Source organism: Podarcis filfolensis (assembly GCF_964270895.1).
Source record: "Podarcis filfolensis genome assembly, chromosome: 3".
In the NCBI taxonomy this organism is placed as follows: Eukaryota; Metazoa; Chordata; class Lepidosauria; order Squamata; family Lacertidae; genus Podarcis; species Podarcis filfolensis.
The window spans coordinates 108,655,424-108,668,165 of NC_139606.1; the positions used below are offsets into that span (position 1 = coordinate 108,655,424).

A 12,742-nucleotide genomic window follows, 5' to 3' on the forward strand; every position below is an offset into this window, starting at 1 on the left:
CAGCGTTCTAGATGTATAATATACAGTTTATGTTGTCATTTCCCCAATAGCCCGTGGCTTAGCTCTCCTAAGCTTTGATCACTTTCAGCAGAACTAGCCAATGTGGTGCCTTGCAAACATTGCTGGACTACAAAGGGGTTGATGGCAGTTGTAGCTGAAAAATACATGGGAGGTTTTACACCTTATCTAAATGCTCTGCACACACTGTATACCGTATTTTTCGCTTTATAAGACGCACTTTTTCCCTCCTAAAAAGTAAGGGGAAATGTGTGTGCATCTTATGGAGCGAATGCAGGCTGCTCAGCTATCCCAGATGCATACAGGCTCTGCTCAGCACTCCCTTTAAAGAATTTTTTTTCTTGCATTCCCCCTCTAAAAACTAGGTGTGTCTTATGGTCAGGTGCGCCTTATGGAGCGAAAAATGTGGTAATTCCCCACATTCTATTTACAGCACACTTATAGTCTGGATAGCATGAGCCCAAGTTCCAGAGCTATCAGTCTCTTCAGCCCCCCCCCCCCCGAAATTAAAAAATGCATGCAGTGACTTCTTTTGAAAGGCTTCTTTGTACCTGGTTCTACTTAACAAAGGATAAAGGACTACAGCCTAAGGATGTGATCCTATGCACAATCCTGTTTAACCCAGTGAGACTTCCCAGTAAACAGCCATGCACTGATTTCCGCATTAAGCAGGTAGCCCCAACTGATAGATCTCAGAATTACATTTGGAGATCAGGACACCAAAGATTATTGCTGCCAACTTCCTAGGCATAATGCTCCCTGATGGCTTTCAATCCAGCCGCTTTTTGCTATACACTGTACTGCTTTATATGCCTATTTGACTTATTTGTTATCAGAGTCGCTGAGCCATCCAAATGCATCCACTCAATGACACCTTTTGTCTTGAAGAGCCCCTTTTCCCTAGCTAGGATGTATATAGATCACAATGGTAGACTTTGCTGATCAATAGCTTTTTAATGCAATGGAAATTACCGCAATGTGTCCATTGAGTCGGTCCTAGCTAGCCTCAGCGTCTTCATTACAGCTTCTCCCTTTTATAGAATCACTAAACTACATGCTGGAAATTAAGACTGGTTTGCTGCACAGCACTAATATTAATACCCTTAAAAAGATCCCAAAAATAATGCAGGAGGTTTTAGCAAGCTTCTGTTGGGGAGAGAGCCATTCTTTCAGGTAATGGTTACGACTCTGACTACAAACCTGAGAGTATTTTTTGCTTTTCAAATCAGCTATGTTTAGCACAAAATACGATTTCATACGCTTGGTGATTTGATCAAACAGAGAAGCGTGCATTCTCATCTTTCAGTCCAATTTATAAACTATCAAATAATTTAATTACTTGGATTTAATTCTCCTGCACTTGGGATAACATATTTCACCGATCTTGTATCGGGTTTGGAAAGACACAAAATTAAGTCGAATGTGTTTCTTAATACATTTCATGGCTGCAAATTCAATGTAAAAATATGAAATTGTGTTACCAGATTTCTCGTTATAGTAAAGGGACACAGCTATCCAGGTATATATCTATGTTCAGTAATTCTCCAACATACTGGGGAGCATTGTTTGCAGGGTGTGGAGCACCCAGTGTCTCGGGCTTCCTGCACTGCTGGAAAGTACTTCACACAATTTGCAGCCACGTGGAACAACAGGAATGGGATGAGACTTTGGAGAGCCAATCAGCGGTGTTCTGGGCTCCACCAAGAGGTGGGGACCAGAAAGGAGACTGCACACTGTCTGGTCCACTCCAGCAGCATAAAAAGAAGGGCTTGTCTGCTCACCTCACCTCAGTCTCAACAGTCTTTCCTACCTTGCCACTCTTCACCAGTTTTCTTTACTTCTGACTCCCTACAGGGAAGGGTTTACTGTCCATTGGCTTTGCTATGAACGTTCATTGGTTGCCGTTTTCAGGGCTACTGAGGAATCTGGCCCACAGGGAGATTGGCTTTGGTCCTGTGGGTCTTTGCCTACCTCATAGCTATTGTCACAACTGGTGGTGGGAGAGACATTGGAGGGAGGGGCAGGGAAGGGGCACCCTTCCCCATCATATAGAGGGATCCCCCTGGAAAAGAAGAAGAAGAAGAAGAAGAAGAAGAAGAAGAAGAAGAAGAAGAAGAGTAGTAGTAGTAGTAGTAGTAGTAGTAGTAGTAGTAGTTTGGATTTGATATCCAGCCTTTCACTCCCTTTAAGGAGTCTCAAAGTGGCTAACATTCTCCTTTCCCTTCCTCCCCCACAACAAACACTCTGTGAGGTGAGTGGGGCTGAGAGACTTCAAAGAAGTGTGACTAGCCCAAGGTCACCCAGCAGCTGCATGTGGAGGAGCGGAGACGCGAACCCGGTTCCCCAGATTACGAGACTACCGCTCTTAACCACTACACCACACTGGAGGGATTCTTGGTGGTAACACTTTCTGTCTAGAAGCCCAGCTTGGGGACTGAGAGGCCACAGCACCCCTATCAGTTACCGACTGGAGTCCACAGAAGAAAGTTCGTGCCGCAGTAGACCACAACTTTGGCCAACCCCCAATTGCTGGATATTAGCATACCAGCCAACCCAATGCTTACACCAAAACTATTATTTTGTAAACAGTGAAGTTGTGGCCTAATTTTAATCCATCATGTGGCTTGCTGTTGTTATTCACTGCCATGGCTTCCCTGTACCTGGGCCCACAACGATATTACCAGTATCTTTTATTCCATCAGCACAACATCCCAGATGAACAAATGCATTACAACAACGGAACTGTTGAAACAACTGAAATCTTAATTGTGCATTGGCATAAATTTGCTGCTGTCTTGCTAAACGACAGATTTAGCAATAATGGATATGCAACGTTTCATTCTTCCACATTCCCTTTCACTTGGATTTCATTGCTTTTAGTGAAACCCCAATTGCCTTATAGTGAAATCCTCAACTTTTCTTCAAAAAGCACTTCGGAGGATGTTTAGGGATTTATTTCACCCGCTTCAGAATGTTATTTGGATTCCTGATGTCTGCTAGTATTCCATTTGTAACTAACAGCAGTGATTGTTGTGCTGCCGAACTGCCCATTATCTGCAAGCACCCCCAAAACAATTCAACAGTTAGAACCCACCACAAAGCTTTATTATCTTTTATTTCACTTTGTGCTGTTTCTTTGTTTTTTATCTTCTGGTGGCTGATCTGACCACAACACTAGGGCACTAAATTCTATTTTTAAAAATTCCATAACCACACTGCTGCACAGGCAGGGAATCAGCTTCCCCAAACCTCCTCTGCCAAGTGCATTTGCCTCCATCTGTGCTCAGACGGATCGTTCTATTCTTTATGGTAAAGGACCATCTTAAGATGTCCCTCTAGTGCTCTCATTTTCTCTCACCAGCTGGATTCCAATTAACAGCTTCATGAATAAGTTTGCATATTGGCACCTCCAATGTAGGTACTTCAAATATGTGCAGAACAGTTTGATTTATACCTTGTTGTTGTTGATTAAAACAACCTTGTAGCTGGTGGTTCAGAGAGGACTGCTTCTCGCTTTATATTAGGTGCCGTGGCATTATCTCCAAATGCAAAATATTCAAGGCATGGATGAGGAGAAATTTCTCACATCTAAGCAAGAAACACAACTGTTATCTCTGTGGAAAGCAATATATTGACTATTGTGATTTCTTCTGACGGAAATAAATATTACAGGGAAATGCATATGATGAAACCCTGAAACCTAGTTTTGTTGAAGAAAAGCCACTTGAGGAGAGGGCAGGCCCTCTCAGAGACCTGGCTTCTGGCTTCTGAGGCCACTGGCCGTAATAAATGCAGCCAAAAAAAATGGCAACTCATGAAAACAACCCCTCCAAAAAAAGTGAGATGTAATAAATGAGATGTAATCTTAAGGTTTTTTATCAAACAAATGATTTTCTAGCCTTTTTCTGATTAAATGCACTAATTATTAAGGCAAAATCTTGTTTCCATGCAATGTCACATTTGATGTTTTAGCTAACAAAACAAAAAAAGCATTTTATCAAAATAAATATATTACTTTGCTTACATTTGAGAATTTAAGCTGAGAGGGCATGTCACAATTTGATCCAATGTGCATAAAGACAAGTTGTGAAATTTACCAAATGCAACACAGTGGTAACTCAGGTTATAAACACTTCGGGTTACAAACTCCGCTAACCCAGAAGTAGTACTTCGGGTTGAGAAGTTTGCCCCAGGATGAGAAGGGAAATCGTGCACCAGCAGCAGCAGGAGGCCCCATTAGCGAAAGCATGCCTCAGGTTAAGAACAGTTTCAGGTTAAGAACGGACCTCCAGAACGAATTGAGTTCATAACCCAAGGTACCACTGTGGTAATAATAACAACAAATGTCTAAACTTGAGTTCCCTTTTGACGTTGAGGCCCCAGGCAACATGGCCTTATTGTCCCCCTGCCCTCCAACTCACCCTGGAAGGGGGAGTGAGTGATTTAGCAGGAGAGGATGGGCTTCTGAACACATGCTGAGAAAGTAAACACTCATATGGAACAGTTCAGAGAAAAGTGTGGTTTGGGAAGGGGGTTCTGCAATGAAAAGGTTCTTCTGGAAATATCTTTTTCTTTCTATCAAAAGTGCCTGCCCCAGTTTTGTTAGATGCATTTGCCCTTAAAAATTTCTGAACATTTCACTTCTCTTTATTTTCCACAACAATCAACTTACTATTAAGTGGCTGTTACAAGGAGCACATTGAGCCCCATAAGATATGAAACATAACGAAGAAGAGAATGCATTTGAGTGCGTGCAGAGTGGTCTTTCATCCAATGGCAACCACATCCAGTCCAGAGAGCCAGTGTGGTGTAGCGGTTAAGAGCGGTGGACTCGTAACCTGGTGAACCGGGTTCACTTCCCTGCTCCTCCACATGCAGCTGCTGGGTGACCTTGGACTAGTCACACTTCTCTGAAGTCTCTCAGCCTTACTCACCTCACAGAGTGTTTGTTGTGGGGTGGAAGGGAAAGGAGAATGTTAGCCGCTTTGAGACTCCATAGGGTAGTGATAAAGCGGGATATCAAATTCAAATTCTTCTTCTTCTTCCATGGACTACTGAAATATAAGGTAATAATCACTCCCACAGCCAACTAAGTTACTTTCATCTGAAGTTGAACATCAGCATTTAGGGTGACCATTTATGCGTGGTGAGGGTGGGGGAGAGCGGGGGGGGGGGTGCATCACCAAGAAAGAGGGGGGAAAGGCCAGAGGTGTGCAGAACATTTGTCTATCCTAATTTGTATCTATAGTTGCAAAATTAGGGGGCAGGGAATGCCATAAGCCTCCCTCTGTTTCCAAGACTGCTGGTCAGGACCGGCTCACCCATGAGGCAAGGTGAGATAACTGCCTCAAGCGGCAGAATCCAAAGGGGAAGCACATCCCAATGTAGAGCTTTCTTTGTGCCTTGTTCCTGATGCAAGTTTTCCCTCAACCCTTCTTCCCTAATCTGGAGAAGCACACCATTTTTAAGTCTGCCTCAGGTGCCAAAATGTTTTGGAGTGCCATAGCTGTTGCTGGTTCACTACAAAAGTGAGGGGGAAAGGAATGGATGAAGGCCAAAATATGTTCATTTGGCAAGATATGAGCCTAAACTGAAATGAGACTGGAAGTTTGGGGCCTGTAGAATTCAATGTTCGATCTCCCTTTTGAGCCCTGCACCCATCACTGTCATTTAGACTTTTTTTTAAATGTGCTGCTCTTGTGGGGATATTGAGTCCAGTTGTTTCACAAGACTAGATTAAACTGAAATGCACCATTTGCTGCAAAAACATAGTTGTTGCAATGGATATTTTAACTGGTTTAATTATCATTTTAGGACTGATTTTTAGTTATTTAATTAATATGAATATTGTAAACCATCCTGTGATCCTGGTGGAAGGAAAGACAGTCTAAAAATAAAGCCAAGAGCAGAACTCTAACCAGGTCTACTCAGAAGGAAATCCTGCTAAAATTCAACCGGGCTTACTCCCAGGTAGGTGGCCTAAGACTGCAGCCTAAATAAATCAATGAATAAATAAATGCTACCCTGCCAGCATTTGTATTGCCTATAAATGACTTCATTTTCTAGTGAAGGATAATGTCGGCTAGCACCCAGGAGAGAATAAGAATCCCTTTCTACTGAGAAAATGCAAATGCATTGGCTGTCTGGAAGCCTGTTTTTCTTTGCTGGCTAAGAGTGAATGGCAGAGGATATACAATATGGCAGAATACACAAAAATAAGGAACTGCTGGGACCTCAACCCCATAAGTACATTTTATAGCAGTATATTATCCAAGCAACAACCAAGTATCAGATATAAGAATATAACTCCAGTTATACTGATTAAATATCAGCATTTACAAGTGTAAGTAATAGGAAGTGTCAAATCCATATGTTCCTAAGGTTCCCCACAAATGCTCGTGAGCCAGAAAACCTGTCCCAGAGTTAGAAACAAAAACAGAACTGGACTATGTGCAATATGAAATAGTTATGAATACCAATATCCTACAAATCCCATCAATAGGATTCTATACTGCAGCTTATTTGGCAGTCAAATATGCTTCCTCATCAACTGAGATTGGACCCATTTAGGAGACGGGGTTGCCTAATATGGGACTATCGTGAAAGACATCCGCTGCCTTGCCCAAGATTTAACTTTTGTTTTTAAAATTCCATTAAAAATAAAGAGATTATCTTCTTCCATGCAGCCCTTCCCACTTGGTTTGTATGGTAGAAGGGCAGTTTTTGTCATTTTCCTATATATATTTCTGCAGAGTAAAAACTTCCCTGGTATATAGTTTTGTAGGAGCACTAAGAATGGCATATAACTTCTATAGCTGTCCATGGAGGCACAGGTTAATTCTGTGTCTAGCCAAATGGGCGGGATACAAATGTGTGAAACCCAGACAGATGGGCAGGATACAAATTCTTCTTCTTCTTCTTCTTCTTCTTCTTCTTCTTCTTCTTCTTCTTATTATTATTATTATTATTATTATTATTATTCAGCCAAAACTGCACAGTTATTGGTACCTAGCTCCATTTTAGGACACTTCTGAGGGTCTCTGTATAATAGATTGTTTAATCTATCCTAATTATACAGAGGTTTTTTGTTTTGTTCTGTTTTCAGCAGAGAGGCTGTACATACCATCCGGTGTGGTGCGGGGAGGAATGTTATTCCTCAAACCATATGACATATGGATTTTGGGACTGCCTTTGCAAACTAGTTGGGTGTCCGTCCCCCCATCAATGTAGACGTTTGCTAAACAAGAATGGCATTTAAATATTCCCCTTAAATCAAGCAGTCCTTTCATGTATGACATACACAATTGTTGTGGTGCTGATCCACATTCAAGGAACTAGAATGGAAGACATAGAAAAGGTAAGTTGATAAGCTGCTATCAGGTCAAAATTATGTAGTGGAATATAGTACATGATTTTGAGATGCAAAAGTCTCTTATTCTGGCAGATTGGAAACACAAGATGCACTAAAATAATGTGTTTTAAACTGAGCTTATATACCATGGGTAGGCAAACTAAGGCCCGGAGGCCGGATCCGGCCGAATCACCTTCTAAATCCAGCCCGCGGACAGTCCTGGAATCAGCGTGTTTTTACATGAGTAGAATGTGCCCTTTTATTTAAAATGCATCTCTGGATTATTTGTGGGGCATAGGAATTCATTCATTCCCCCCCCAAAAAAAAATATAGTCCGGCCCCCCACAAGGTCTGAGGGACAGTGGATGGCCCCCTGCTGAAAATGTTTGCTGACCCTGTTATATACTAATCAAACTCATTAGTAACAAAATAATTTAGTTGTGTTAGGAAGATTGCATCCTGATGATAGATCATAATAGAATAATTGTGGATGATAAATCAGAAAGTAGAGTACCTATGCACCATGTTAATGACTCAGCAGACTCTACTGCTCCATTCTTTCCTGAGCCTACCATGATGCTGAAATTAGTTCCAAAATGTTGTGAAATAAGTCTTCTTTACAAAGGACTGAGTCACATGTATACCATTATCTGACGGTTTGTCACCTGATGATTCACCCTTCAAATCCTTCCATTGAAAAGTACGGTGTCTGACGTGATCTCAGGAATTATTTAAAGCTCTGTATTATGGCATCTATATGCTAATGGCTGTTTCACTCATGATCGTAATCTGCCAGTGTGATGTTTCACTCATGAACACGACTATCTGCCAAATGATAATTTATCAGAACATGAGAGCGTAAAGGGTGGGGTGGGGGAATGTAGGAAGATGCTTTAATGGGAGGTCACATTACATAGAGAGAGGTCTTTCCTATCATCTGATTCTTTTTTTTAGAGAAGAGACCAGAGACTGAATCTGGGACCTTCTGCAGGGGCAGATTTTGGTACTCCTTCCTAAAGCTGGGCAAGTACTCACTAGGTTTTGGGAAGGAGGCAAGAGGACTCTTAAGATCCATTTCAGAATCCTCCCACCTCATTCCTGTAGATGGGCAAGTGCTTACCAGGCACCCATTCCACTCAGCACCCAGTGCAGGGGAACCCATCGTGCTGCCCTAAATTCACCTCTGCCTTTGGCGCGGAAAGCATGCACCAAGCCCTCTCCCCTGCTAATTTCCTGAATCAGAGCAAAGACCATCTAACCTATCGTTTACAACCAAACGGCTCTTTGGACAAGATGGAAACTGACTCTTTTTTTCTGCATTCTCAAATCAAGGCAGGGCAGGGGAATTCTGACTGTAGTCAGGGACTGGTTGATAATTCCAGCCCCAATCTATTGGTGGGGGGTGGGGTGGGATCCTGCAAACAGGAAACTTTCAATGAACATAGGAAAGGGCATTTGCTGGAAAGGAATTCCTTGTGATTAAATGTATTAGATTAAGGTTACCCGATTTTTTTTTCAATGAATCCAGGGACACTTTTCAACTTCAATGGATTTTGTATGGGGACTGATTTGTAAATCCGGGGACTGTCACCAGGAAACGGGGACGTCTAGTAACCTTATATTAGATAGTGGTGTAGAGGTAAATTTTGAAATGAATGAGCTCATCAGGATTCCCCCCCCCCTTGGCCACCCCCCCAAAGATAGTCCAAAAATGCAGGAAACTGTGTTGATGCAATATTTTGTGTTGTGAACTATGAGTAGATGGCAGTATACAGTGGTGCCTCGCAAGACGAAAAGAATCCGTTCCGCGAGTCTCTTCATCTTGCGGTTTTTTCGTCTTGCGAAGCAACCCCATTAGCGGCTTAGCGGATTAGCGCTATTAGCGGCTTAGCGAATCAGCTGATAAGTGGCTTAGCGGCTTAGCGGATCAGCTGTTAAGCGGCTTAGCGGATCAGCTGATAAGCGGCTTAGCGGCTTAGCGGATCAGCTGATAAGCGGCTTAGCGGCTTGGGAAAAAGGGGGGGGAAGGAAAAAAAACCCCGCAGGAACTCGCAAGACATTTTCGTCTTGCGAAGCAAGCCCATAGGAAATTTGTTTTGCGAAGCACCTCCAAAACGGAAAACCCTTTCGTCTAGCGGGTTTTCCGTCTTGTGAGGCATTCGTCTTGCGGGGCACCACTGTACAAATTTAATAAATAAAAAATATTAATATTACACAGACACCAAACAGCAGTGATACATACAATAGTACCCAATTTACTAGGATGAGTGAAATATTGTGCATAGTTTCAAGGGGCTAAGCACCACTGAACTCAAGTGCTGCTTACTAACAACTGTGTATGTTCACCTTTTAATCAACATCAAAAAAAATCTTCCGGCAGCTGAAATGCAACCTTGAGCTTTTAATTAGAAGTGAAAATGATTTTAATTTTCTTCTCTATAAGTTTTATAATTGCTTTCAGTACGAGGAGTATATATGATGATAGTTATATTAATCTTGTTGTATCTTATAGTGCAGTGGTTTGTTTGATTCTTTTGTTATTTGTTTGTTTGTGTGTTTGTTTACTTGTTTATCCATCTGTTTTTTCATAAATGTATATATTTTAAATTAATAAAGATATATATATATATTTAAAAATATGAAAATGATCTTGAAAAGAGGTAGGATCCCCTTCAAAGAAAAAAGAAGTTATATACAACTTCTGCTTATTTCAGGTGTGTGGGGAACCTTGGGCCCTCCAGGTGTTGTTGAACTACAACTCCCATCATATATGGCTGTTGTGCATGCTTGCTGGGGCCAATGGGAGTCGTAGTTCAGCAATTTCTGGAGGGCCAAACATTCCCCACAGCCAACTTATTTTCCTCATTCTCCAGACTTCCTCAACACTAAGTCTAGCTTAGTCAGTAGGGCATGAGATCTCAGGGTTGTGGATTTGTACTCCACACCACACAAAAAGATTCATGCACTGCAAGGGGTTGGACTGGATGACCCTTGTGGTCCCCTCTGATTCTATGAGTCTATGCAGACATGAAGAACAGTGAAACTTGAAATCCTTGTTATTTAGTTCATTCACTTACCAGAGCAAGGAGGACATGAGGATATTATCTTCACTTCTGCTTGAAAAAAGCCCCACAGCTGTGTTCCTTCACTAAACCACCAAGCTTTTCCACATTTGTACTTAAAAAAAAATATCCTGATGAAACCTCATCAGCAGTTTAGTGCCAATTGCTCCTACTATACATATGTACTGTATATATACATTTTTATGCATTCTTTCTTTTAATTTTCATTAGACTTATATCCTATTATATGCATTTTTTAACATGTTACTTAGCTGGAAAACTGCATGGAAAAATCTGAAGGAGTGCAAATTTCAGAGGACAGCTGCTTTTCAGTTCCTGTGTTGTTGCAGAAAGTGTGAATTTGCTAGGCTGGCCTTTAAGTGTGACCCCCAACAGAATTTCTCAGCTGTCCCTAGTCACGCCTTGAAAGGCATTTGATAATTAGGCTCCTATTGACACATTAGTCTGGGAGGTGTATATCAGGTCAAATTGTATTGGAATTCAGAGAAATCAAACTCCTCAAGCATCCCTAATGTGAACATAGAGAGTGGAAGTAAAATAAAGGAAAATAAAAAAAGCAACGTAATAGTCCAAAAGATAATTGCAAGTTGGATTTCATTTTCCTCCTTCTTTAAATAAGACTAACTGTTCCACTCATCTTCAAAAGAGACAGGAACACAATAAAATTACCACTTTCTCCATGTTGTAACCACTGCTTATGCCATTTAACTCAATTCTGTATTATTAATCTTTGAACTACACTCAAGAGCCAAGTGGTAGCTGCGAGTCTGCCTTTGGCAGTCAAGAGCTATCTATTCCCATGGTTTTTTTTATTATTTACTAAGAGCTATGTGAACTATGATTTTCATCCTTTTCATGGCATCCCAGCCATGTAATTATTGGAAGACTTCCTTTTGGCATGTGTGCCGGCTCTTATAAAGGATAAAGCATCCCCCGCCCTCCACACAAAGTCTTGCCTTTCAAAAAAGATGGGTCATCTTTCACATAGACCTCTAAGTATCAAGCACTCTCACTGACGTATTGGCATATGACTGTCCGTGTGGGTGTGGGTGTGCATTTGATTCAGATGAAGGGTTATCTTCTTCCCTGCTGATGAAGTATAAAATACTTTATTATGGGGTTCCACTCTCCAGGCGCGCAACAACAATTCTCCAGGATGAATTGAACAAATCTGAGAAAGGATTTCTGATTAACGTTTCAAAGGCTCTGGCAAAACAGCTGGCAGGGAAGGCTTAAAATATGTGCTGAAATTAACCTACTGATTGTATTTTACACTGGCTACATTGTACAGTTTAGGCAAATGTTTATCAGCCAATTCCTGGAGGAGCTGCAATGGTCTAGAGATTATTTACACATGTGGTGGGAATGTCCAGTCATCCAAGTGTCCTGGTAAAAGGTATTTCAGAAAGTCTTCGCTATAGCGCAACAACTTATTCATGTAGACCTAGGACTAGCTTTATTGCCTATATTTTATGACAGAATGCCAAGCATGTTATATAAAGAGTTAATCCTTTTTCTTACTTGCAGCTGCCCATATGGAAGTTGCTAAGCATGGGTGATACCACACACATTTTACTCTACCAGGTTGGTGAAGTACAAAAGGTAAAAGGTAAAGGACCCCTGGATGGTTAAGTCCAGTCAAAGGTGACTGGAGCTCATCTTGCTTTCCAAGGGAGCCAGCGTTTGTCCACAGACAGCTTTCCGGGTCATGTGGCCAGCAGGACTAAACCACTTCTGGTGCAACGGGACACCGTGACGGAAATCAGAGCTCATGGAAATGCAGTTTACCTTCCCGCCACAGCAGTCCCTATTTATCTACTTGCACTGGTGTGCTTTCGAACTGCTAGGTTGGCAGGAGCTGGGACAGAGCAACGGGAGCGCACCCCATCACGGGGATTCAAACTACTGACCTTCTGATCGGCAAGTCTGAGACTCAGTGCACAGCGCCACCTGCATCCCTAGGTGAAGTATAATATAGGGATTGGCTGAGGCAGAAAAATTGACAGAGCTCAATAGACAGGTTACAAGAGTCAAAATGCGGAAATCTTTCTCCATTACCTGGTACCCCTTCATTGTTTATATTTACAAATAAGATGGCAAAATACCTCCTCCTGTTTCACAAAGACCTTTGCGGTCAGAAGTCATTACTAAGCATTTCTGGTCACTGGTTTGATAACAGCATAACCTATTATGCCTGCTTTATTTTATCTTACATAATGCATTATGTCTCAGTTGTGAGAGTTTATGATATTGAATGTGATGTTGAAAAAGTTAATTACTAAAGTGTGTG

General features: G+C 41.7%; 1 protein-coding gene and 1 long non-coding RNA gene across 47 annotated transcripts in view; one reads left to right on the forward strand and one right to left on the reverse strand.

The window, feature by feature from the left end:
• NRXN1 (neurexin 1) overlaps positions 1 to 12,742 on the reverse strand; it is a 986,669-nt gene that overhangs the window by 889,798 nt on the left and 84,129 nt on the right. The window lies entirely within an intron of this gene.
• LOC310758919 overlaps positions 1 to 12,742 on the forward strand; it is a 438,564-nt gene that overhangs the window by 278,936 nt on the left and 146,886 nt on the right. The window lies entirely within an intron of this gene.